This window comes from Cherax quadricarinatus, chromosome 14, assembly GCF_038502225.1.
Source record: "Cherax quadricarinatus isolate ZL_2023a chromosome 14, ASM3850222v1, whole genome shotgun sequence".
Classification (NCBI taxonomy): Eukaryota; Metazoa; Arthropoda; class Malacostraca; order Decapoda; family Parastacidae; genus Cherax; species Cherax quadricarinatus.
Genome location: NC_091305.1, coordinates 14,909,439 through 14,914,988, shown reverse-complemented (window position 1 = coordinate 14,914,988; position 5,550 = coordinate 14,909,439). Strand labels below are relative to the sequence as shown.

At 42.4% G+C, this 5,550-nt stretch overlaps 1 protein-coding gene across 2 annotated transcripts in view; it reads left to right on the top strand.

Moving 5' to 3' along the window:
- The first annotated feature begins 545 nt into the window (after positions 1-545).
- Positions 546-5,550, top strand: part of LOC128695607 (integrin alpha-PS3-like) — a 263,263-nt gene continuing 258,258 nt past the window's right edge. For both annotated transcript variants that reach the window (XM_070084870.1, XM_053786331.2), the window contains exon 1: positions 546-1,666. The gene's annotated coding sequence lies outside the window, so the exon portion shown is untranslated. The remainder of the gene's footprint in view (positions 1,667-5,550) is intronic.

The window sequence follows — 5,550 nt, the reverse complement described above, 5'->3', positions numbered from 1 at the left end:
ACGGATATTTGATTGTACAGTGTAATTAAGCCTTATGACTCAAGCACCGACTCGTATCTTGGTGGGTTCGTCCAGTGACTCATTTCCCTTGGGTGTAGCATCCTTCAGTCAGTCTGGACGTTCCCAGGTGCTGGTTAATCCCTGGCGCCCGTCGAATCTATTGAATTACTCGGCTAAATAGAAGCAGAAGCATCCCTGGATAGAGTATTATTTTGTTTCATTCTTTAAGTACTGTGTTTGTGTGACCACTATAGCAACATCAGGACACTCTCGCTAAGCTGAAAGTCTTCCGACTAAAGGTAATAGCAAAAAAATATATTTGAGGGTTCATAAACCATATTTCATACCTGGAAAATTAATACAAGTTCTTGCAAACAAGAGAGACTCGAGGGAGTGAGCGAAAATCAAAGACATGAGGTAGTGGTAGCGGTGTGGATGGCTCACCACGTTAGTTCCTGGCCTGTGTGTGTGTTTGACGGAGGGATGGTGGGTGGGAGGGAGGGAGGAACAGGGATGGCTGGGGGTCCACACATACTCCATCCTAGTGCATTACTACACTCTCACACTGACACTGGCCACAGTCTCTGTGCGCTCGCCAGTGGACCAACACTACCTCTAGTTTATAAACTTTTACAACGTTGAACGGGGTAAACATTTGTCAACACACTCAAGAGTCTCAAGTTTAAAAGTAAATATTTTTTCGGCGAGAGTGAAGTGTAAATAGAGAGATTTATGAGTTATGACACAAGGTGTGCCTTAGCTACATGTGCAGTGCTGGTGCGAAGGATATTGTGAGTGACGTCCACCGACGATAAAGGACATTTTTAAGCCAATCTAACGTTGACTGAACGAGCTGAGAGCTGCGGGTACCAATTAGTCTCCAGTCAGTGTGCCCCACTCGCCACCAGTTAAAGTGGCCCTCTTTACCACCACATCAGATGCAATTTGAATCCTGTCGCAGACTTCTCACGATCATTCAAGAGTTACAAAAGTACGATTTTAGGTCTTTTCCAAAGAGAGAGGCGCGTTTGTTTGTCACGGTATAAACTATATCAAACATTCCCTTTTGTAAAAACGACAAATTGATTCTTCCAACACAGTAGTGTGAACCATTGACTGCATGCTCTCAGTGACATAAGACAGTCACAAGGCTACCGCTGGAACATAGCTTCTCTTTCAAGCCTCGCAGCAACAGAACAACACATCAGTTGTTGCTTGTCGCATCTGATTCTTAGGAGTTTAGGGCTTCTTGAGGAGTGAATCCCTCCTGACGCCCCAGGAAGAAGTGTATTACTCCGGCATGGCTGTGGCATTGACCCACGCTACTGCCAGCTAGGGACCTCTTACAGCTGGTTCTCCCAACAGACACTCTCAGTGGCCCGGCTGACTCATCCTCCACCCGCAGTGCCCTGTTCTTTCACACAAGACTAACTCTCACCCCCAACACTAGTCTTTGATCCACCAGAAGCAAGCATTTCCCCTCCCTCCCTTGTTCCCCAGAAGAGCCACCGCTTCTGGTACCTCTTACTTCAGAGAGGCAGGACCTTACACATAAGACCAGAGGTGTCTTCGAGGCACTATATCCTCAAGACACATCGTCATTATCATCAAGGCACTCTTCGATATCCTCAAGAAATTCACTGAGGACACAGCAGGAACAAGGAAGGTAAGTGTCGAGATATAAGTATTCACTGAATGCTATTTCAAAACGCTAGTCTCCAGAAATAACCCGAGGTTACAATAATTCTAGCATGCATGTCTGCCGCGGGGTCCCAAGAATAGTCTGGCTAAAATGATCCTTGGACGGGCAAATATTTTAACAACCTGGCTTGCGAGCCAAATTCCGGGACAGTGGACCAGGAAGTCACCAGGTAACACCCAACACACCTGAGGTAAGATTGAGACACTTATGCAGCATATGGGAATCTTTATTCAGGAAACGTTTCGCCACACAGTGGCTTCATCAGTCCAATACAAAGAGGAAGGCGTAAGGAGAGGAGGAGTATGAGGTAATCAGTCCCTCAGCCTGGAGTCGATGTGTTCAGTCCATCAATCTTGTAGAATGTACATTCTAGTTAATCTTACAATCAAAGTATTTCAGTTGGTTGTGCATCCACTTCATTCCAGTTAGCCTTGCAGCATTCCAGTTAGCTTTGCAGCATTCCAGTTAGTCTTGCAACATTCCAGCTAGCTTTGCAACATTCCAGTTAGCCCTGCAACCGTTCAGTTAGCCTTGCAACATTCCAGTTAGCCTTGCAATATTCCAATTAAGCTTTCAACTACGACATTCCGGTTATTCTTGCAACATTCCAGTTAAGCTTCCAACCATAACATTCCAGTCAGTCTTGCAGCATTCCTGTATTAAGTTTAGCCTCACAATCACATTCCAGTTCGTCCTGCAATATTCCAGTTAATTTTGCCGTTATGGCGTTTCCATCAGACTTGCAAGATTCCAGTTAATTTCGCAGTCACAACACTTCAGTTAGTCTTCCAAGATTACAGTTAATGTTGAAGTCACAAAATTTCAGATAGTTTTGCGTCCACTTCATTCTACTTAATCCAGCAACATTTCAGACAATCCTATAATCACAGCATTCCAGTTAGTCTTGCAGTTAAACCATTCCATCTATTCTTTCACTCACCACAATGTAGTTTGTCTTGCAGTCATAATACTGTTAGCTCTGTAACACTAGTTTGTCTGGTAATCACAGCATTCCAGTTAGTCCTACAATCACAACATTCCAATTAATGTAATAGCATTCCAGTCATGCTGAAAGCCCAAGCATAAATTCAGTAAAAGAGCTATCGGCAAGCACTCTTGTAAATGCTGTATTAATGGGTCGAGTAAATATTTTTTTTTTGTATTGTTTTTGTTGGAGGGTTTGAGAAGTACTTACCTAGTATGGGCCAGCAGGCCATCAGCAGTGTTCCTCTTTTCTTATGTTCTTAACTAACTTATTCTTATCTTCAGTAAGAAAGGATAGTTTGAGATAAAACTGTCTAGCATAGGTCAGTAGGCCTACAACACTGCTATTCTATAATATATTAAAAATTTAAGAGACATATTTACCATGAATATTATGATTATATCAATGTCCCAAACACATCACTCTGGAATATTTTAATATCGCGTAACAGAAATAACACATTCAATTCAATTCAAGTTTATTCTCTATAAAGCATTGTAATACTTATAGAGAATAAAGTTTGAATTGAATTGAATGTGGGGTTTACAGGTTTTGGGTATTTTGTGGTTTACATGTTATAAAATACTAATTACAGAGGTGGCCACTAGGACACCTAGCATGGTTAAGTCCTTACAGATTATAGTATTAAGGCTAAGTGACTGCATCAGTGTTAAGAGATAAAGAATAAATACACGGTAATACATTGGTATAAATAAATAACTCTATAAATGAATGCATTTATGTTACTGGATAATTCGTAACTATATTATACCAAGTCACCAAGCCTGCCGCCAAGTCACCAAGCCTACCGCCTGGATAACTCGCTGGCGTCGGTGACTTGGTAATTCATGGATTTCATCCCACAGACATTTATAAATATTTTAAGCACATTGTAGCTACGGTTGTTTGCATTTTACAATGAATGATAAATTTTACAATGAGTGATGAATGATGAAACAGCCCAGAATGGAACTGATATCACAATAGTATCATCTATTAGGTGTTAGGTACTGTCTTCTTGACGTTATGCTGATTCAATCTTCTAGGTAAAATCTAAATCTAAATTTATGAAGACAGCGAGGAGCAAAAGCCTATAGAGCCTGACTTTCAAAGTTCACGAACACGGGTGCTTCGTAACGACGCCAAGGGAGACTCAGTGGAGAGAGAGAGAGAGAGAGAGAGAGAGAGAGAGAGAGAGAGAGAGAGAGAGAGAGAGAGAGAGAGAGAGAGAGAGAGAGAGAGAGAGAGAGAGAGAAAGAGAGAGAGAAAGAGAGAGAGAGAGAGAGAGAGAGAGAGAGAGAGAGAGAGAGAGAGAGAGAGAGAGAGAGAGAGAGAGAAAGAGAGAGAGAGAGAGAGAGAGAGAGAGAGAGAGAGAGAGAGAGAGAGAGAGAGAGAGAGAGAGAGAGAGAGAGACAGAGAGAGAGAGAGAGAGAGAGAGAGAGAGAGAGAGAGAGAGAGAGAGAGAGAGAGAGAGAGAGAGAGAGAGAGAGAGAGAGAGAGAGAGAGAAACATCAAGAGAGATTGAGACTGTAAGTGTGAGATCGCCTAAAAATAAAGTTGAGAGAGCGTAATTGTCTTGTCTGATAAATCTTCAACAAGTGTAACTCAACGCCTTTCAGGGTCAAACCTCCACATATTCACCTCTGCTGATCTGTCTTTCCTTTGTATCATTTTATATCAGACGACAAGATGAGTTAGACAGCTGCATAATGGGAAGTGTTGACAAATGGGTGAGACATCCACATAATGGGGCAGTAGCGCAGCCATGAGGTCTCAAGCCAGGTTTCAATCTGGGGGCTCAAGCCAGGTTTCAATATGGAACTCAAACCTGGGATTCAGTCTGGGCTTAAGCCAGACATCTGCATAACAGGAAGGGTAGAAGAGACATCTGCATGATAGAATGGGTAAAGCTTTATACACATCTTTACTAATTACGCAATCTGTCCTCTTAACACTTTTTTTTGTAAACTTTCTAATTGTTCTACTTGAGTTAAGTTAACGTAAATACACTAACACCAATAATGCAATAATGTATTATATAATATATTAAATGTAAAACAAAACGGGAAGCCTCCAGGTGACCGAGGCAGTAGAAACCTGATGTTCACTTCAGTATTGAGATGGTGGCCTCCACCTTCTACTTCCTTACTACCCTGAAGATGGAAAGTATATACTGGTGTCCTTGTAGTTGGCATATGTGTTGCTACCATCAATATGCTCCCTTGGCTCAGTTCCATGCATTTCAAATATTCTGTCTCTTTAGTCTGTTAAGTATGAGTATCTTACAAGCACTTGCTTGCTTGCTTGTGTGTTTGTGTGTATGTGTGTGTGTGTATGTGTGTGTGTATGTGTGTGTGTGTGTGTGTGTGTGTGTGTGTGTGTGTGTGTGTGTGTGTGTGTGTGTGTGTGTGTGTGTGTGTGTGTGTGTGTGTGTTATTATTTACCATTTTGTCCTAGGCACATGTCGATTAGACACTAGGCCTGTTGTATATGAGTACGTGTGTGTGAGTGTACTCACCTAGTTGTACTCACCTAGTTGATGTTGCAGGGGTCGAGTCCAAGCTCCTGGCCCCGCCTCTTCACTGGTCGCTACTAGGTCACTCTCTCTGAACCATGAGCTTGATCGTACCTCTGCTTAAAGCTATGTATGGATCCTGCCTCCACTACATCGCTTACCAAACTATTCCACTTCCTGACTACTCTGTGGCTGAAGAAATACTTCCTAACATCCCTTTGATTCATCTGTGTCTTCAGCTTCCAACTGTGTCCCCTGTTGCTGCTGTCCAATCTCTGAACATCCTGTCTTTGTCCACCTTGTCAATTCCTCTCAGTATTTTGTAAGTCGTAATCACGTCCCCCCTAT